The sequence below is a fragment of the Tamandua tetradactyla genome, chromosome 5 (assembly GCF_023851605.1).
Source record: "Tamandua tetradactyla isolate mTamTet1 chromosome 5, mTamTet1.pri, whole genome shotgun sequence".
Lineage (NCBI taxonomy): Eukaryota > Metazoa > Chordata > Mammalia > Pilosa > Myrmecophagidae > Tamandua > Tamandua tetradactyla.
In genome coordinates, this window is record NC_135331.1 from 137,299,072 (window position 1) to 137,321,415 (window position 22,344).

Here is a 22,344-nt window from a genome sequence, read left to right on the forward strand (position 1 = left end):
GGTAGAAAAATAGCTGCAGAATGATTCTCATCAATCTGATTTGGTCAGGTTCCCACCCTTCACCCTTTCAATGTTTTGGCCAGAGATTTGGGGCCATGTAATAAGTCATAATTTCTGACCACCCATTCCTATACTCCTGGGACCTTCTTAGTGAATCAGAATCATAAAACCACATGCAGCAAGTTAATTTATATTTAAAATATTTTTTTTCCTATGGAGTGTAAAATATTTAGCATCAGTAACTGGAACAGTGCCTGACATTTAGATAGTCAAGAAATTCTACTTGAATGAGTTACTGAATAAATATTTATTGGGTGACTTCTTTGCCAAGCACTATGTTAGGGTCTTTGGATGGCCAGAGAGTAAGATAGAAAGCTTCTTCATGGAGCTTATAAAAGCTGTGAGTATGATGGGATTATATAGAGAAACTAAGAACTTCTAAGCAAATTTGATTTGCAGATAATTTAAGTTATGAGGTTGTGATAGATCATCCAAACGCCCAATACACTTTTCCCCAATTGTGTAATGACTCTGGTATTATGAGAAATGTAAATCTTCTGTGAGAGACTTCTGTCATATTGTTTATTAATTTCACAGAGTGGCTATTGAGATGTAACAAAGTGTATTGTTCTTAAAGCATGGGCATCAAATCGCATGAATTGAAATTGCCTTTCTTCCTAAAATAGGTATAATTTTTTATTGATTTTTAAAAATCATACATAGATGATTTTTTTTCTTCAATCACTGTGTCCAACTCTGCTCTGTGAAATCATATACTTAAAGGATTACCTTTAATGAAATAATGGGCAGATACCATAAATTTTTTATTATTTTCTATTTTTCAAAATCTGTTCGTTGCAGTTCAAAATTACAATTTCAAATCTCATTTAAAAATTGCCTCTCGTTTGCTGTTGGCTCCACTTATGGCTGGAAGCAATCTTTTAGACACCCTGCAGAAGCAAAACTCCTGCCCACATTTTGGTTCAGATTTAGAGACTGATGATGCCACACATGCACTAAAAGATTACGAAAAGGTTAATTTCTCACAAAATGAGGCTTTCTGGGGAGAGCAAGGCAGCTCTGAAATATATCCAAATATAATTTGAGAAAGCAGGGAAAGCAGACTCCCTTGGTTTTTTATGATTAGGGAGTGGGGCTAGAGTGAGAGTTACCATGTAGGTAGGAGCTTGCTTGGTTTGAATTTCACATCAGCACCCCAAAAGGTAAAATCTAGACTTTCTTATCAGCTTATCCAAGTGCTAAGCAGAAGAAAAAGGCGTGAAGTGACAGCTTAAAAAGCTGTCAGCAAACATCAAAAAATATTACATAGTCTAAGCAAGTTCTTTCTCTTCTTGTAGCCACCCTGCAGTGTGAAATAAAACCTGAGTGAATTACACTCATCTAATGTGGGAGGAGGAGAAAGGGAGACATTAAGTATACAGACATAGGTTTTAAGAAATACTTTAGTACTCATTATAGTACTCATTAATGTTAAGCAGCTGCAACTTACTTTTTTTTTTTTGGCTGAAACTTACTTTTGCATCATTGTTCAGCTTGTATATATTTTAACTGACTCATAGAGAATGTGGTAATAGGTGAGGAGAATATTTCTCTGATACTAGAAAGAAGGATACCAAGATATTATCCCAGGTATGCCATTCACTAGTTGCATGACTGATTGCTTCTCAGTTTCCTTGTTGGTACAATGGAATGACCAGATTATATTTTACAGCATTTTGATAAAGAACTGTCCACCAGAGTTCTTCCATTGACCACATCTAGTTGGGGGTTTCACATTAATATTTTAAACAAATAGACTCTTGGCCAAATTCAACAAATGATTTATTGACTGTTTATGAATAATCCAGTCAGAGGTACAGACAGATGGGATAACTGTGGTAACGTGTAGGAAAGTCTTCTGAGATACGTGAGCTAATTCATGCATCCAGATTATAGTCTTGCAAATTATCTGCAGTATACTAGTCTTGGAGCTCTTTGCTTATAGTCAAACAGTTTTACTTACAGTTTTACTTACCTAAAGGGATCCAATTTAGCTGTCTCTAAGAAGTTAGTTCTGTATTGATTCTCTCACTGACCATTCTCTGAGAAGCCCCAGTATTTGAGTACAAAAAAAGACATGGGCAGTTAGATATCAAAAATTTTAACGAACCATAAGTACCTAAGTCAAGCTTCATTTCTTTCTTGAAACTGGAATTATGATTTAATACTTATAGAAGCTAACATTTTCAAACAAGCCATCTTTCTTTTAAATAGGCAATAATGGTTTCCATGCCAGAGCTTTACACTAGCAAACAGCATGAGCATGTCACTTATCAAGGCTTATGCACTGGATGTGTTATTTATTTTATGATTGTACTGCTGGTTTGCCCCATTTTTTTTCAAATTGTAATTTTATTGAGATATGTTAATACACCATACAAAGTATATAATCAATGGTTCACAGTATCATCACATGGTTGTGTACGTGATCACATTTTGTTCTCGCACCATCCTCACCAGGGTGGTGCTCTAGTAGCTCTTACATTCATTTGTAAGGAGTCTCAGATGGAGGGAATAAGGAGCTTATCCAAGGGCATGCAGCTGGTTAGGTGTTTGAACCCGAGTTTCAAATGTATCTGTCTGATATGATAATCCATACTATTAACCATGACATTTTACTGCTTTCAGCAGCATCACCTCATACTATTAACAGAAGAGATATTATGGTCAGGGAAAATAAGCATTCATACAATTGTGTATATCTCATCCTTGCTCTCTCCTTGGTTGGATGTAGCCATTGGCAGGGATTTCCAAATCCTGTTTCAGATTTTGCTTCCAGTAACCAGAAATATAGAGTGAGGAGCATTGGAAAATAACTCTTTTTAAAAAGTTGGCTACATATTTCAAAATGGGATAATAAGGTCATTTGGGGTTTGGAGTTCCGGCTATGAAGAAAAAGATTAATACAAGGCATTTTCTATTTTTACATTATTAAGGAATGATAGAGTTAGCTGTCCTCTATGCAGCTTGAACTAAGCCCCACTGGACACCCACTGGATTGCCTTGTGCCAGGATAGGGTATTCCCTTTATACCACTACTGGCACCTTGTAGCCAAAAACTGGAAGTGAAACAACAACTGGACTGCAGCAGTGAAAAGTTACATTCACAAGAGCTTTGTTCTAAAATATCCAGCAGAAGCACTTAAGCAATAAGAAACTGAGCCGTATTGAATTTTTTTCTTGTCATGAAATCAGTACTTTAAAAAGAGCAAAATTAAAGTTTAACCTTGTTTCTGTTCTCATAATTAACCTCTTTTTTCCCAAGTTGTATTTTTGGTAAACAGAATTGCAGCTCATTAAGAAGGGTTATGATTAGATTTTAACTTCATTGATTTTGGACTCCTCTTCTGAACATGGTTTGTTAGAAAGAGGTATGTAAAAGCCCCCTTTCTCCCTAAGTGGAAAGAGTACTGTAGTCCCTTGCTGTGAATATCTCACCATGACAAGTAATATTTAGTAGGGAGGGAGCATAGAGATATGCACTTAATATTAGAGATGTAAATGTTAGATATGTAAATCCTGAATTCTGTGATTAATTAAACTTGATTTTATTTGCTTTTGAACTTTTATTAATATAAGTTAATTAAGCAACGTTAGGGAAATTGAACTATGAGGCTGACTCCCGGTAATGTGATGAGATATTTATGGAAAAACAGACTCTAGGTCATGTTTCCGTTTTCACTTTGCCCTATAGAAATGTAAAGAGGAAGTCACTGATTTTCAACCCTGGAAGGAACCTGAGCTGCCTCCCTTGCAGGGCATGTTATTGGCAAGATTGGATTTACATATGATCTTATAAAGAAGGGCCTGACTGAGAATTAGGAGCACGAAGGAACTGTTATTAGAGTGAAGGAACTTTGTTATTAATTTTGCTTTTCGTTTATTCATTCACCCAACCATTTAACAAACATTGTATGTCTTCTGCATACCAAGCTGTGTTCTCTGTGTGGGGAATAAAGCTATGAACAAGAAAATCGAGCTCAGATTCTAGTGGAGGTAGTAATACATCTCTCATAGTCCCTATCTTAGTGTTTTCTGGGTACTCAGCAGGTGAACAAAATTGAATTGGATCGAGGTTACATGAATATGTGGAAGTATCTGCTCTAGTACGATCTACTTACGGGAGCTCGCTGCCTACCTTCCAACCACCCACAACTCCCCTGTACCATACACACACACACACACACACACACACACACACACGAGAGAACACACACGAGAATGCAGTCAAAGTATTTTGAGGGAGGTATACCTCGACAAAGAATATTCATTCTTATAATAATTGTAATTATTATGATTTTATAAATGCAAAGTGAATATCAGTATTCTATAGTCTTGCTACTCCACTTGTTTGTCCCGAGACCCAGCAGCATCAGAATCACTTGTGAGCTTCTTAGAAATGCATACTCTCGGGTCTCAGCCTGACTTATTGAATTGGAATCTGCATTTTTTTGAGGCTACCCTCAATAGAAAGAGGATAGAAAGAGTTGGAAAGAGTTTTATCCACATGGAAAGAGTTTTATCCACATATACACCAGCTTGATCAAATTCAGCTTTAAAAATAGACCAGCCTCTGAATTTGTTAAATTCAGTAAAGCAAATGAAGAAAATTTCATTTTTTTCTCTACCTGATATCAAAAATATTTTATGTAAAATTTTTACTATTCAACTCATTATTTTAGTGTCACTTAGACATGGCTAATACATAGCAAAACATTAATATTTTCTGGTAGAAATATTGTGTTATTTTAAATTTTCTTTTTCTTCTATTCTGTCCAGATGCTTAGGACATGATCCTTGACAAATATACTAAGCAAAATCATATATAGATAGATAGAGAGATAGTGTGACTGTGAGTGTGTGTTTAAGGGAGAAAACAATCTGTCTTAATAAAGAATTAAAAACCAAGAAAGTTCGATCCATATCTGATTCTAAAGTGACATATTAATGTTCTGTGGGGTCTTGTATTTTAAAAGTGGACCCTAACTTCAGAGCTGTCCAGAAGCCTGTCCATTGGTGCAGGAGGATTAGTCAGCCTTTAACAAGGTATGACATCAAGGATTTCAAAAGCCTCCATGTTGCTCTGAATCTGCTATGCATGTCAGGAAAGACCATGATGTTTTAAATTCATTCTCATGGGGAAAACCTATTGTGGGTAGAACCTTTTGGTTAGGCTATTTCAGTTGAGATGTGACCCAGCCTATTGAAGGAGGGTCCTAATCCTTTAATGGAGTCTTTTGTGAAGAGAATAAAAGACAGTAAAAGCCCAGAGAGCTTAGAGAGAAATGCTCTGGGAGAAATAAGCAAGGACACACAGGAGCTGAGAGAGAAAGTCATTGAAACCAGAACCCAGGAAAGAAAGACCAGCAGCTATCGCTATATGCTTTCCCATGTGACAGAGGAATCCTACATGCCAGCAACCTTTCCTCAGAGAAATATCCTCCTCTTGATACCTTAATTTGGACATTGTCATGGCCTGAGAACTATACATTTGTAACCTAATAAATTCCCATTGAAAAAGCCAACGCATTTCTGGTATGTTGCATTCTGGCAGTTTTAAGCAAACTGAAACAGCCCCCAATTACTATCATACTCGCCATTTAGTGTATGAATATATATATGCAATGAAACCTCAATAAAAGTCAAATTGATGTTTAAGCAGAATAGCATAAAATCCATTAGCCTCTAATTGAATCTTTCCATGATTTAATCGTTTTTCATCTGCAATGCTTTCATCCTACATCACATTGTTCATCCTTCCAAGTTCAATTCTAGCTTCACTTCCTCCAAAAGAGCTTTTCCTTTTGCAATCTCATACTGATTTCTCACTTTTCTTAGTCTTTCTGCTTATGGGAGCTTGACTCACATGGACAGTTAATGTACATTGTTCATCAATCATTTCATATGTCTATGTTATTCTAACCAGACTATTAAAGTCCTTCAGGTGTAGATATGATGTCTTACTCATATTGTATTCCTAGTGATTTTTATAGGATCAGAACATATTAGCTTCTTAGAAACAAGCTGTTGATTAAATCAGTTTACCCCCTTGCTCATGAGTTTTTCCTAGGTACATGGAAAGGGAATTAGGAAGACTCATTAAAGCTCTGCAAGAGTATGTGGAAAATAGAAGTAAAATATGATGATGATGAAAAGAGAGTTATAAGTATTTGCAGTTAAACTTCATGAGGTTCACATATTTCCCTAAAGCTAATTCTTTATGCCAACCCTACTTACCAAAATTTGCCAAGGGGAAGATTTGCAAAGTATGGATAACGAGGTAACTGAAGCTTAAATTGGGCACTGGCACCTTATATTTGGCTTATGTTTTTGGCAATAGGATACCCTTTGATGTAGAAGTAATCACAATACAATTATTAGTGGTCAGGACAGATACATAGTTTTAGACTAAAAGCTGAACTGATGTTCCTTTGGCCTAGGTATCTCCAGATTAATTCTCTTAATGATCTACCTTGGATTATGAAGGAAAAAGTTTCTGGCAACCAGAAACATCTCTACTTTTTAGTATGTTGTTTTTTTCTTTAAATACAACTATGACTGGATTCATCACATACAGATGTAGTGTGGGGTTTCATGATGTCATGGGCATGGTATGACCCAGAACGTCATGTTCTGCTGAAATCCCTGTCTATGGACTTGAGTAGTGAACTCAAGGCATTCAAGTTTTCTTGTCTCTTCTCATGCACATGCATAAGTTGTCTAGGTGCTGGTCCATTAAAATTTATTAGCAGTAGGAGGATTTGTTTGCTACTTATCATGCAGGAGGAATAGTAACTTTTTTTACATCCCTAAAATATAAAACTCATCCAGAAAAAAAATTTAGGGTTTACTTATTTCACTTATCTCCATTATGGGAGAATGGTAAACTGCCAAAATATTTTGTAGAATGGTATTTATTGTTCAGTGCATATAGTACTTCATTTATAAGTTTGCATATATATATGCTAATAATTACTATTAAATACTCTTGCAATGGCTTATGGTTAATGCCTTGTATAAAAGGGCATGGATGTCCCCTGTAGCATTTTTACTTATAACCAAGCAAGGATTTTCTCATTCTAGTCCATATATGAGCGCTCACACTAAAATAACATAAGTTGAATGATAAAATAACATAAGTTGAATCATTTTGAAGTCCATGGTGGCCTTAAATGATCTGCAAATACACATGGAGGTTATGTATGGGCTCAGCAACATAGACTTCTACTCTGATTGTGTTACCGCCTAAATCATTTTGATTGCCAATACTGTTAATTGTGTTACTTTCCTAGTCACAATACTCTTTGACCTCTCTTCCAGACCATTGTCTTTTCACTTTTCATTTCTGTACCCTGCCTTAACTCATCTTGGTCAATGGGAAAAAATTTCCTAGAGTTGAGAATTTATAGATCCAGAGCCTCTTGAATGAAGGGAAGCCTGGGTTCCCTTGGGGAAAGACCCTGTTACATTGGAAAAATTTTATCCTATTAATTTTCTTCCCTGCCTTCCCCAAAGGGAGCTACAGTCCTTTTCCAGGGTGACAGTGCATGGGATTACTAGACACTGGCTCTGAACTGACATTAATTCCAGGAGATCTAAAACAACACCATGGTCCATCGGTCAGAACAGAGGCTTATGGAGGTCAGTTGATCCATGGAGCTTCAGCTAAAATATGTTTCACAGTGGGTCCAGTGGATCCTAAACCCATTTTATTGTTATTTCTCCAATTATGGGATGCATAATTGGAATGGACACACTCAGAATCCCCACACTGATTCCCTTATTTGTGGAGTGAAGGCTATTATGGTAGGAAGGCCAAGTGGAAGCCACTAGAACTTCTCCCTAACTAGCAAAATAGTAAATCAACACAATACTACATTCATGGAGGGATTGCAGAGATTAGTGGCACCATAAACAACTTGAGGGATACAAGAGTGGTTATCCCACCACATCCCAATTCAACTTACCTATTTGGCCTGTGCAGAAAACAGATAGATCTTGGAGGATGACAATGGATTATTCATTGTCACTTGGACAATCACCAAGTGGTGATTCCAGTTACAATGGCTACTCTAAATGTAGTATACAGCTTGAGCAAATCAACACATACCTTGGTACCTGGTATATGGTTATTGTTCTGGCAAATGCTTTTTTCTTAATTCCTGCTTGTCAAGACCACCATATAAAGTTTGCTTTCAACTTTCATTGTTTTATCTCAGAGGTGGGTGGTGGTGAATCAACTCTCGAATCCTATGTCATAATCTAGTTCCCAAGACCTTGGTCACCTTTCTCCTCCACAATACTGGTTCGTTACATTGATATGCTGATTGGTCCTAGTGAGCAAGAAGTACTCTAGACTTATTGATAAATTATTTGCATGTCACAATGGGGAGATAAATCCAACAAAATTTCGGGGATCTTCCACGTCAGTGAAATATCTAAGCATCAAGTAGTATTGGTCATGTTAAGGTATACCTTCTACAACCAAAAGAGAGGCACAATACCCAGTTGACATCTTTGAATTTTGGAGACAACATATTCCTCATTTGGGCATGCTACTTGGCCCCATTTACCAGGTCACATGAGCAATTGCTAGTTTTGAGTTGAGACTGGATAAAGAGAAGGCTCTGCAACATGTTCAGGCTGCTATGCAAGCTGTTCTGTCACTTGGGCCATATGAAATAGCAAATTTGATGGTTATGGAAGTTTCGGCAGCAAATAGAGATGCTATTTGGAGCATATGGCAGGCCACTATAAGAAAATGACAGCACAGAGCTTTAGGATTTTGGAGCAAAGCTCTGTCATCCTCTGTAGATGACTACTCTTTTTGAGAAATAGCTATTACCCTTCTACAGGGACTTAGTAGATCCTGAACACTTACTTAACTCTGGACCACCAAGTTAACCTGAGACCTGAGTTGCCCAATGAGAACTGAGTGTTGTCTGACCCACCAAGCCATAAAGTTGCATAAAGTGTGCAGCAGCACTCCATCATCAAATGGAAGCGGTGTATATGATATTGTATTCAAGGAGGCCCTGACAGCACAAGTATATTATGTGAACAAGTGGTACAAATGCATTTGGCTCCCACTCCTGACACATTACCTTCTATTTCTTAGCCAGCAGCTATAGTCTCTTGCAGAGTTCCCTATGACCAGTTGATTGTTGAAGAGAAATCTTGGCCTGGTTTATAACCATTTCTGAACGATGTACAGGTACTACCCAAAAGTGGAACGTTATAGCATTTCTTTCTTGGATATCACTGAAGGACAGTAATGCACCTTTAAGCAGTCCACTTTCCATTTTTCTGGTAAAGAGAAATGGCTAGTGGCACATCTGTATCGTGATTCCTGAGTTGTGGCCATTGATTTGGCTGGATGGTCATGGACTTGGAAAGAATATGATTGGAAAATTGGTGACTAAGAGGTTGGCTGAGAGATATGTGACCTTTCTAAATGGTCAAAATGCAGGATGACATTTGTGTCCCATATGAATGTTTGCCAGAGGATGACTACAGCAAAGGAGAACTTTAAAATCAATGGATGGAATGAACTGCCAGTCCGAATCTTTCCTCAGCCACTTATGTCATTGCCCAGTGGGTCATGTTACTAGGGATAGAGGTTATGTATGGGCTGAGAGGTTATATATGGACTTCTACTCTCCAAGGCCAACTTAACTATAGCCACTTTTGAAGGCCCCGTTTGTCAGCAGCAGAGATTAACACTGAGTTCTAGATATAGACAATTCTCTGAGGTAATCAGTTTGCTACCTAGGAGCAGGTTTATTATATTGGGCTTCTATAATGGATAGGGTTGCATTTTGTTCTAACTGGAATACACATATATTCCAGGTATAGATTTTTGTTCCCCACACACAGTGCTTCTGTCAAAACTACTCTCCATGGATCTACACAATGCCTTATCCATCATCATGATATTCAATACAACATTGCTTCTGATTAAAGAACTCAGTTCATGGCAAATTAAGTATAGGAATGGGCACACATTCATGTTCATGGATTCACATGTTCACGGATTCACACATGTTCATGGGATTCACTGGTCTTACCATATTCCCCATCATTCCAGGCAGCTGGATTGATAAAACAGTGAAATGGCCTTCTGATGGCTTAGTTATAGCATTAATTGGATGGTAATACCTTACAGGTCTGGGGTAACATTCTCCAGGAGGCTGTATATGCTATTAATAAGCATCCACTCCATGGTGCTATTTCTCCCATAGCCAGAATTAATAGGTCCAGGAATCAGGGGTTGGAAATGGAAGTGATACCACTCACTATTATCCCTAGTGGTCTACTAGAAAAATTTTGTGCTTCCTTTCATAACAACATTAAGTTCTGCTCTTTTACGGGTTTTAGTTCCAAAAGGAGGGGTGCTTTTGTTGTGAAATTTTGTCAGAGACACAACAATTATTTCATTGAACTGGAAGTTAACATTGACCCCATGTCACTTTGGGCTATTCAAAAGGAAAAGAAGGACATTACTGTCCTAGTTAGGGTATCAAGGGGAAATAGGACTGCTACTAAATTATGGCGGTAAAGAAAAGTTTCCCTGGAAAATGGAAGATTTCTAAGGCATCTTTTTGTACTGCCATGCTCTGTAAAAAAGTGCAATACCCAATCCTGGCAGAACTGCTAATGGTCCAGAACCTCCAGAAATGAAGTTTTGGATAACCACACCAGGCAAGGAACTATGACCAGCTAAGGTGCTTGTTGAGTGCAAAGGGAATGGACTGGGTAGTAGAAAAAGGTAGTTATAGATATGAGATATGACCACATAACCAGTTGAAGAAATTAGGACTAAAATGGCTATGAATATTTCTTCCTTGTTTTGCACTGAAAATGTTTCTATATACACATAAAGCAAATATCTTTGTTTTCTTCCCTATGTTATCCTCTTATCATATAAAAATGATATATTGACCTTATGTCATATTATTTAAGTTGTGAGATATTAAGTTTTAGGGTAAATTTTACCTAAGTACTTGCATTCTCTTCTGGGGAAAGGGTTAGTGTGTTTCCAGTTGTACACAGGACAGTTGAATTATGTTAGGTGAAAGTATTACTGCTATTATTTTTATTTATCAATTAAGTATGGTTTAAGGAGATGTGTATTGGTATTAAGTTGACAATGAGTGGACTATGATGGTTAAGTTCATCGAATTGATCATAGGTTATGGCATCAAATTGTTTGGCCAAACAAGTTATGGTCTGATTGTTCTTATGATGGTATTTCATGGATTTAAATTATTAACCAGTTGATTGTATCTGTGACTCCATAATCAACCAAGGAGATTGCCTTCAACATTGAGAGAAGTGTCATCCAATCACTTTAAGGTCTTAAAGGGGGAATTGATGATTTGAGGAGTCAGAAAAAAGAATTTCTAGCTGTACTTCATCCAGCAAGCTTCTCTTAGGAAATTCATCAGAACCTTCAGTACTCAATTTGTGTGCTGCACTATGTAATTTGGACTTGCCAGTCTTCATGGACACATGAGCTAGTTCCTGAAATCTCTCTCTCTCACTTTCTCTTTCTCCATATATATATAAAACCTGCCAGTCAGACTCTTTCCTCAGCCACTCATGTCATTTCCCAGTGGGGCTATATATAGGAACTTTTTGGTTCCATTTCTCTGGAGAACCCCAACTAATATATAATATTAAACTAATCATTTAAAATGACTACCACCCTTGTCCCAAATGTGTAGGAGAGATATCATGAAAATAGGACAATATGCCACAATGTTTAGTCCCAGATCTTTATTTGGAAACTCAAAACTAAGTAGGCATGAAGACAGGACATTTTCTAAGCATCTTCTATGGATCAAGTATTGTACTTTGCACTTTATGTGCATCGTCTTGCTTAACCTTCATCCCAAGGCAAGTGGTCTTACAATTTACAGTTGAAGATGGAATAGAGATAGTGCAAACTCAATCATCTGGCTGATAAAAGCTGAAGCTAGGATTCAAACCCGAATATGTGTGAGCCCTTATATCCTCTCTGAAGGAAAACAGAAAATAGAAAAATTGTTCACTTTTTAATTTGACTATCACCCAATAATACATTTGGAAAATGGCAGTTTGGGAATCCCCACGGACCTGTGTCCTACTTCTGTGGATTTTGTGTTCAGGATACCTGTGTTTATGGAGGAGAGACTGAATTAGCAATACCCTTTCTACAGGAGAATTTCTGGTTTTAACCCAACTTGGAGAAAATAAAGTGTCCATTGAGACTGCTTTCTATGTAAACTATCTACCAGTCAACTATCCCCTGGTTGTAGCACGTTTCTTATTTGCTAAGGTGCTCAATGGCAAATTTTATTGGCACTTGGACTCTAATAGTAAGGAGGAGATGACACCTACAAGAGGAAGGCAAGAGTAGGGGGTAGGGATGGTGATGGTGATGGTAATTAGAGGGTGACTGTAACAAAGGGAGGTTTACTAAGGACAGACTTTGTCTGCTACATTGTGTAGCTTGTTTATTTTTACTTGCAGAGTATACAATATTTGACATTTGAGGAAAACAATGTTAGCATGATGTCTGAAGGCAGTACAAAAAAGTATAAATATTTTGATCTGTTATAATTATTTTTCAATTAGAGATTTGTCATTAACAATTTATAAGACCACTGTCAAATTCTGTAACTGCTTTGAGGTTGGACAAATCCTTCTATTAGGGTTGTGTGTTGTGAATATTTGTACTGAGTATGACTGTGTGTATATTATATGTTCAGTAAATGTTTGTTCCATTTCCTAAATCACACGGTAGAGTGTAGGCCCTTGTTTTGTTTTCTGGAGTATTGCATTTTAATATCATATGTTTTTTGGGCTACTAGGGTTTTATGAAAGCGTCATAGTTAAGTTCCAAATTTATTTTCACTCTTTGGCTTTATGTGAAGTTTTCTCGATATTTCAGTGAACAAGTCAGAATATGATATCTCTACATTCTTTTAGAAAAAATAAGACTATTCTTTGTTGGACTTAGGACAGTCTCCTCAGTAGCTAGGAGTCCTCAGCAAATTTTGCAGACAATGTTGTAGATACTGCAGGCATAGGAAAACTTAGCTGTTTAATTCACACATGAATTATCTAAATATTATGAAAAATAATTTTAAAATAAACATTAGTGAGTCATTATTATCATTTTTAGGAACCATTGAACTGTGAATATTTTAAATTCACATTTTGTGATTTATACTGGTTCTGTGGTCAATTAGAATCTGCCTGAGTGGATAGCCTTTTTCCATCGAGGAGAGATAGTATGATGTAGTGGAAACAGCAGAAGATTTGGAATAAAAGACTTGGGCTTGAATTACCTCTGTCTTTGGTAGTTGAGTGCCTTTAGTTTAGATAGCTACTCTTCCATGAGTCTTAGTTCATCTTCTATAAAATGGAGGTAATTAAAATTCCAACTGGGCTCTTGTGAGGCCTCAATAAGGGAAAAAAATATTAACACAAAAGGTTTAATGCTGATGTTTATTGTTATTATTGTATTGACCCAAAGACCATTGTGTCATGAAATCTCAATGAATCGAAGTAACGGTGGTCTCAAGGTAGGGTTTAGCGGATAAGTGAGGGACAATCCAAAGCAGGTTTTAAAACAAAGCAAAGGCCAACTTCCTTGGGTTCCTTAGTTCCATTCGCAGTGAGGCTTGACTAGGTAATGAAGGTGTGTCTGGTTAGCATGGATGACAGAAGAACAAGCCTTGGAGCCAGGCTGAGGGGGAGGAAGATGGGAGCCTCTTTATACCCCCTCCTGTCCCTTTTCCATCTCTGCCTCCTATATACCCCTTTAACCAGAGAATCAGTTCTGAAGGTTCAGAACTTTGTGGGCTGCCCTAGGTGATGGCAATCACTGCTTGCTAGGTTGTACTTAGAAGGTGACTTCTCCCAAGTTTCTACTCTGATTTGCTACTATTATTCACAAACTGGGTAACATTTTAAATTAAATGACCACCTCTTCTAAATGTGCAGCAGACCATATATATATTTTTTATGGATACCCTGCTTGGAAAGAAATACAGCTCAAATAATGGCATGAATACTACTTTCCCATAAAATTCTTAAATACCACTTGGAAACGTAAGCTTACTTTGCCTGTCCACAGGGACTGTAGGCTGGGAAGATAATGACACGAGAATTTGATGGAAGGACTGGTATCCAGATATTCAATAGCCTTCATCTCATTGTCAGTGAAAATTGCTGTATGAGGTCTGCTATGAGAAAGAAATTTGTCAAGAGGCTTTGAAGGGGCAATCACAAGTTGCCAATGAAAGTAGACAAAGCTACGAAAAAGATTTATGAAGACTTATTTAGAATTGAATAGTGTTATGAGATACTTTTGGAATCCTACAAATGCCTAAGGCCAGAAGAGAAGGGATGCAAGAGGGTAGAATACTGGATACTGTTTGCTAGCAGATACATGAGGCTACACAGCCCAGATTTAGCTGTGAAATTCACTGTACTCTGAGCTTGGTGTTTGTGGGAAATGCCTGTGGTTTTCCCAGCCTGCCTCTCTCAGCAGGCTTTGAGTGCAAGTTGTCTCAAAGGCTGTAAGAATCCGACAGGAAAGGGAGCAGCAAATGCTAAGAATTGAAACAAAATAGAAATAACAATGAAGTGTTAATTGAAACAATTTTTTTAGGGAGTCATCTTATTCTGATACTTATTCATCCTTTAAAGGAAATTGAATGTATATAGTTATTGATAGGCTGAGAGTCGCCCATACATGTAAAAGAAATAAGTGCAAATAGCATTTTTAGAGGAACTTCATAAACAGCTGATTTATCCTGGTGTGGGCTGGCAGCTTTGCCTCTTAAACCAAGACCGCCTTTAGAGAATACATCTGATGACTGCCTCCCTGCCATCACATTTTAGTCTATGTCTGGGTTTTTAAGTGCTATAATTGTCACTCTAGATATAATGTAGGTTAGTTACAATGCATCAGAACCATATCATCAGGATTGAATAATTGTTATTTCTTCCACTAAGAGTCTTTATAATATTAATAGAGCAGAATATTTAAGTGTGTTTTAGTCTTGAATAAATGAGCAACATTTAAATTCCTGGCAGTCTTATTGCTAGTTCCACATGAAAAGTACTATGGAGATGGTTATGTTGTGGAGGCGACATGGTATATGTGAATTCAGAATCCATTAGGTTGTTTTTCAATCACAAGCTGACCACTCTCAAGTAAATTACCTTAATTCCTATTTCAGTTTGCTCAACTGTAATTTGAGAATGATACCATACTCACAAGGTTTTCTTGATGATTGAATGACATATGTAAAAACGAGTGCTGACAAATAGTAGGAACTCTATAAGTATTATCTTCCATTTACTTCTCTGGGGCAGAATCCTTTATAGTCCAAATTCACTAATAATAAGAAGAAAAAGAGCACAGCAACTAAGAATAACTGTGTACCCCTGAGAATCAGCCCATCTGTCAATTTAGATTACAAATACATGTTTTATAGGATGAATTTAATAGGAAAAACTTAATGTTTCACTATGAAAATATTTAATTGGATATTTAAATTACTTATATACATGTTATATGTATGTGTTGGTGATTTTTAAAAATGTAAACATGGTTTATCTTAACACATGTGATGGAACACAAAATTGTATAAATACAAGCTTGACAAATATTCATGAATGAATTTTTCTTAATTTTATCAAGCATATGAAATATTTTAAAGAGACTTAAGAATCAAGGTAGCAGGAGGAATTGCAAGTGAGAGATCCATCCCACTATGAGATGTGGCATTGTCCATTCATGAATGTGATATCTAAGCTACCGCCTTTTCCTGGCTCTCTCATTAATTCATGAGATTAGAATCTGAACATCTCATTTTATGCTTCCTGAGGCATGCTGCGCAAAATGCTAATGATGAAAAACAGAAATAGAGCAACCTTAAGACTGTTATTTCCATTGCATTATTTAATATCAGGGAAAATGTGGGTAAAAAATGTAAAAGTGACATGTTACAATTCCTTGGTTGTTATACAAAACTAAGGTACTAAAAATGAAAAGAAGTCCATGATTTCTGGTCATTTTTCTATTAGGAATCAGCACAACAAATTTGTGCCCAAGAATTTTAAAAACATGAGTTAAAATACCAATCAGCAAAATAAAAATGGAATTGTACCTAAGAATCAAAATATTTTACCCATTTCTCCTATTATATCAAAATTCACAGTCAGAATTGTCTTTATTGACTTTATTTTAGTTTTTTTTAAATAAAGTAAAATCATGTTCCTGTTCATCATCAACAGAAACTCAAAAAGGCAGAACTAGAAGAGATGTGTTCTTCACCAAAGTAAAGTTGTGCTAACATTTCCAAACATTACAATTTTTAAATAAATATCTTCATTTTCCAAAAATATTGTCAAAGTATCGTAGGAAAACTGAAGCATATCATGAATTGCAATTTTGTTTAGAGTCCCAGCTCACTGTGTTTGGTAACTTGCCATACCATATCTTGCTTGGTTAGCAGTTGGTATTACAGGGGGAGAAGCTTATCCTTGGAGAGCCTAAGCACCAAATCTACCCATCCAAGTAGGAGAAGGTGATTGATCTTTGTTGATTCCATGGTAGCTGTAAAGGGCATAAGGTGATACTTGCCACTCATTTGCTATATACTATCCATGTTGTTGTGGGTTTCCATAAACTTGGCTCCATTGACCCACTTAATGTGCTGTTGAATTTTTAGTTATGGCAGGAAATTTGTTTACCCCAATAGCATTTAACAACATGTCCTTCAATGGTAGAACCATTTACTGAAACAATGGCATGGGTTGCCATGGGTTGAAAACCTGATTCTCTGGAATAGCTTTTGTTTCCCTAATTGGTCCAAATGATGAAAATGTCTGTCTAATAAGCTGATCTGTTAACCCAGAAGCAATTCCTCCACAGTGCACAGTATAATTTTTTGGACTTGACTGGTTTACTACATCTTTAAATATCAACTGCTTAGTTTTTTTGTGTGTGTGTACTTTTAAGTGTATGTGGTTTATGTGTGGCTCAGATGGTTTGGATCATATGGCCACCCAACCACTGACCTCCCATATGTTCAACCATTGACCTCCAGTTTGCTATGAACAGATATAACTATAGTCTTTGGGTTTTCCATTTGTCATGTCTTTGACTGCCTGGGCATCTGATATTTACCAAGGGGGACAAATGTTGATTTGATATCTTCTGTTGTAATTTCTGAACTCAACTCCCCAAAACAAATGCATGGAAGTTATTGGAAATCTTTTTTTCTGGCTACTGGGTGTTGCCAAGTTTACTTTGACCTCCTTTCCCAAAACTTTTCTCCCATTCATAGCAGCAAATGCAGAATCTCCTTTTTTTTTTTTTTTTGCATCAGTTGGGATGATCACGTGTTTCTTCTCCTTCACTTTTTAAAATATGGTGTGTGACATTACATGATTTTTTTTGTATGTAACCTCTCTTGTATACCTGGGATAAAACCCACTTGATCATTGTGCGTAATTCTTTTAATGTGCTGTTGAATGCAATTTGCAAATATTTTGTTGAGGATATTTGCATCTATATTCACTAGAGAGATTGGTGTATAATTTTCCTTTCTTGTAGTATCTTTATCTGGCTTTGGCATTAAGATAGACATTGACTTTATAGAATGAGTTACATAGTATCTCCTCCTCTTCAGGTTTTTGGAAATGTTTGAGCAGGATCAGTATTAATTCTTCTTGGGATGTTTAACTAGATGTAAAATTAAGATTATTTAATTTTCAGAATGACTTAATTTGGGGGCTACTTAAAATTAATGTCAATATATTAAGGGCTCATTTTGTACTAATGTCATTTTAATGTCTTGAATGTCAGAATGATGTCATAATGTCTGTTGAACATTTTTCTTTTTGGTTTGTAGATTGACAGAAAAATCATGCATAAAATACAGGGTTCTCATATACCACCCTATTATAAACACCTTGAACTGTTGTGGTACATGATTAAAACACATTTTTATAATTATCTAATTAGCTATAGTCCACTGTTTGTGCTGTGCAATTCCCTAGATCAAAAAAAATGTTCTAGTACCATATATACAATATAAAATTCCCTTTTAAACCACATTCAAATATATATTTCAATGCTATTAATTATGTTCACATTGTTGTTCTACTATCACCACCATTCATTACCAAAATTTTCCCATGGTGCCAGATATCAACCCAGTACGTTTTAAGCCTTAACTCCCTATTCCCTATGTCCACCCTCTCCCTTGGTAACCTATATTCTAGATTCTGACTCTGAGTTTTCTTATTCTAATTATTTTATATTAGTGAGATCACACAATATTTGTCCTTTTGTGCTGGCTTATTTTATTCATCATGATGTGTTCAAGTTTCACCAATGTTGTTGAATTTATCAGGACTTCATTCCCTTTTATGGTTGTATAATATTTCATTGTATGTATGTACCACATTTTGTTTATCCACTCATTGTTTAATGGACACTTGGTTGCTTCTCTCTTTTGGTAATCATGAATAATGCTGCTATGACATCAGTGTGGAAATACCTCTCCAGGTCCCTGCTTTCAATTCTTTTGGATATATACCTAGAAGAGGGATTGTAGGGTCATATGGTAATTCTGTGCTTTCTGAGAAACAGTTAAACTCTCTTCTACAGAGGCTACACTATTTTACATTCCTACAAACAAAGAATGTGTGTTCCTCTTTCTCCACATCCTCTGCAACAATTGTAATTTTCCACTTTTAAAATAGCAGCCATTCTGTTGTAAGTGAAATTGCCTCTTATTGTGGTTTTGATTTCCATTTCTCTAATGGTTAATGATGTTGAACGTCTTCTCATGGGCTGTGTGGTCATTTAAATATCTTCTTTGGAGAAATGTCTGTCCAAAAATGTCTGTTCAATCTTTCGCCCATTTTTAAATTGGATTATTTGTCTTTTTGTTGTTGAGTTGTAGGATTTCTTAATATATTCTGGATATGAAACCCTTATTGGATAGGTGTGGTTACCAAATATTTTCTCCTGTTGGGTAGGTTGTTGTTTTACTTTCATGATAAAGTCCTAAGATATGCAGAAGTTTTTAACTTTGATGAGGTTCCTATATCTATTTTTTTCTTTCATTGCTTGTGTTTTGGTGTAAATTCTAAAAAAAATTGCTTACCACCAGGTCCTGAAGATGCTTCCATATATTTCTTTTAGGAGTTTTATAGTTCTAGCTCTTATATTTACATTTTATTCAGCTTCTATTTAGATATTCTATCTATTATTAAAAGTAGTGTATTAAAGTATCCTACTATTAATGTAGACTCATCTATTTCTCCTTTCAAATCATTCAGTATTTGCCTCAAATAATTTGGGTATCTGCAATTGGGTTCATAGATACTTGTGATTGTTATATCTTCATGTTGAATTTATTTCTTTATCAGTATATAATTGCTATCTTTGCCTCTCATAATTGTTTTTGACTCCAAATCTATTTTACCTATTATTAGTATAGCTATTCCATCATTGTTTGGTTACTACTTGCATGACATATTTTTTCCATACTTTCTCATTCAACTTTGAATTTAAGGTGATTTTCTTGCAGACAGAATATAGTTGGGTAAAGTTTGTTTATTCATTCTACCAATCTCAGTCTTTTGTTTAGAGTGTTTAATCCATTTGCATTTAAAATCAGTAACGATAATGCAGAACTCTCTTCTGCCATTTTGCTATTTAGCCTTCATAAATCTTATGCCATTTTTATCACTCACATCTTCCATTAATGCCTATTTTAATATTTATTTGATTTTTTTATATTGTATTATATTTGTCCTTTCTTATTTTTGTCTGGATATATTTTTCATTTATTTTCCTTGTGGTTATCATGGGATTAGTATTTAGCATCCTAAATAAATAATCATCATATTTGACTTGATACCAACTTGACTTTATAGCATGCAAGTATACTGTTCCCCCACCATTTTTTGAACTGGTTGCAGATTATATCTTTGTACATTATATGTCCAAAATCATAGATTTATGACTACATATTATGGAATTGCATTGTAGCAACTGTAGGGAGTAAGAAGTGGAGTTACATACCAAAAAATACAAGGTAATTATCCAAATGGTTACCTTTACTAGAAGTCTTTATTTCTTTTTGTTGCTTTGAGCTATTGTCTAGTGTACTTTCCTTTCAGTTTGAAAGCAGGCTAAAATTCACTTGGAAATTCAAAATTTAAAAATTTAAATTCATTTGAAACTCATTACATGTTTTACTTTCCTAGATTAATGTGATTTTTCAAAAAGATTTTTTAACTTTTATTATAGCCAAGGGTTTCTATAGAATATTTTCAATCTAGGTCAAAGATTCTTCTTTCCACCTACTGAAAGGGAAGTCCAAAATTAAAGTTCATAAATGTTATTAGAGCATCACTGTATACTTTCTTTCCTTTCCAGTGTTTCAAATTTTATGAACTTCAGGATTTGTTTTTGTTCTGTTTGTTGGATAAGTAAATGTGAATGCTCTCAGATCCAACATGTGCTCATAAATTGTAGTGTTGGGCTCTCAGAGTCTTATAACATTTTTAGAAATAAGAATTTCAAATAATAATTTTATGGGTCATCATTTCAGTGAGAAGATTTATGATATTGCTGGCTGGGAAAAATTTGGTATCCTAAGGGATTGAATCATTACTTTTACCTTTGAATCAATGTCACCCACCCATGAATTTCTGTGAAATATTCTATGAATCACATCCATTGAATATACCTAGAAAAATACCTCTGTGATAGTCACAGACATGTTATATTTTTCATATTTTATTGTACCTAAAATATGCATCATGCTTTATTTATTTAATATATAAATGTATTCAAATACATTTCTCCCTGGTGTGTCATAAACAATGCTTTTTGTAATCAACAACAGTCGAGACAAAAGTTGAAAGTTTTGCTTTGTTCTGAAGTCACACCTGTGCTCACGGGGCATTTTTCTTTACTTCTACATGTGCATAAATTTGGGAAGAGTTTTGTGGTTAAAATTGCTTTCTGTTCTGAATGTGTAGACTATGGTGAAAGACCATATCTATTTATCTCAGAGTCTACTCCCTTCATGGCTCTCTTTTGTTGTCCAGAGACTCCAAGATTTACTAATTAAATTAGTTTAGAGGTTGGATCTTTTGTGATTTACACATCAACTCCTGTGAAAGAGCTGAATCATTCTTCAGAACTTTACTATCCTCCAGGCTGTGTGGCCATATTTATGTTTTTTATATAATTCTATTTATTTTTATTGCTTAGTTAACTAAATTTCCTAGGTTAGGTCTAAGATGAACCTTACCCACAGTGATTTCTGCCATATAGTTAAGAGTATTAAAGAGAAGTCTTACTCTAGATTGGGACTTTTAAGGGCCATTTAACACCTAAACTCTCTCTTATTTGAGTAAAAGATGAAAAGAGATAAATGTTTTTGAAAACCAAATACAGATTTCAATTAGTCTTAAAATACAATAGCTAAAAAAGGGGGAAAGTCAAATTCTTTTGATGCAGAAGTGATGCTAAAATTTGAATATGTCTTGGGAATAATTAAAAGAAATTAAATGCGTGATGGGTATTGTGAGTTTTGATACATTAGTCATTAGTCATTTTCCTGTGTAATACATAGTACCTCTATTAATAAATATTTGTCTTAATCAGACTGCTGGACTCTCCAAAGATCTGTATAAATAAGAATATAATATAATTCGCTTTGGGTCAAATTCTACATATAAATCCATTTCTCGTAAAGAGTTATTTACTCATTGGTATATTGCTTTGACTATTTATTTAGCTAATGCTGGTAACAGACCCTTAACCAGAAACTGCACATATATTATTTCTAGCAATCGCCCATAATTTCCATTTTTAATGATGAGGAATTAAAGTTCACAAAGATAAAGTGCCAAGTCAAGATCTCACAGTAGACAGCCCTGGGGCTGGGTGCAACCAGTGGTTTCCTAACTCTGTCTAGTGTTCTAGCTACTATTCCATAGAAATTCCTAATAATACTGATTAAGTAAAATAAGTGCTATGGTGGAGTTCCAGGTCAAGTGCTATGGAAATATGGAGAATTAATCATGTCTGAGGAATGGGGAAGTCCTCATAGATATTAGGCTGAAAATATTTGACCCGGTCACTCATGTATTTTGTTAAGGAGTTTTCATTTTGCTCATTAGGCCATGGGGAACCATTAACAGATTTTTAAAGAAGCGTAAGGCATGATTCAAGTATGTATTAAGGAA

General features: G+C 35.6%; 2 long non-coding RNA genes and 1 pseudogene across 12 annotated transcripts in view; 2 read left to right on the forward strand and 1 right to left on the reverse strand.

The window, feature by feature from the left end:
• LOC143684898 (uncharacterized) overlaps positions 1-22,344 on the forward strand; it is a 391,441-nt gene that overhangs the window by 169,850 nt on the left and 199,247 nt on the right. The gene's annotated exons all lie outside the window — the stretch shown is intronic.
• The window catches only part of LOC143684900 (uncharacterized), a 59,603-nt gene that overhangs the window by 26,846 nt on the left and 10,413 nt on the right, over positions 1-22,344 (forward strand). The window lies entirely within an intron of this gene.
• LOC143682349 (nucleolysin TIAR pseudogene) lies at positions 16,790-17,418 on the reverse strand (annotated as a pseudogene).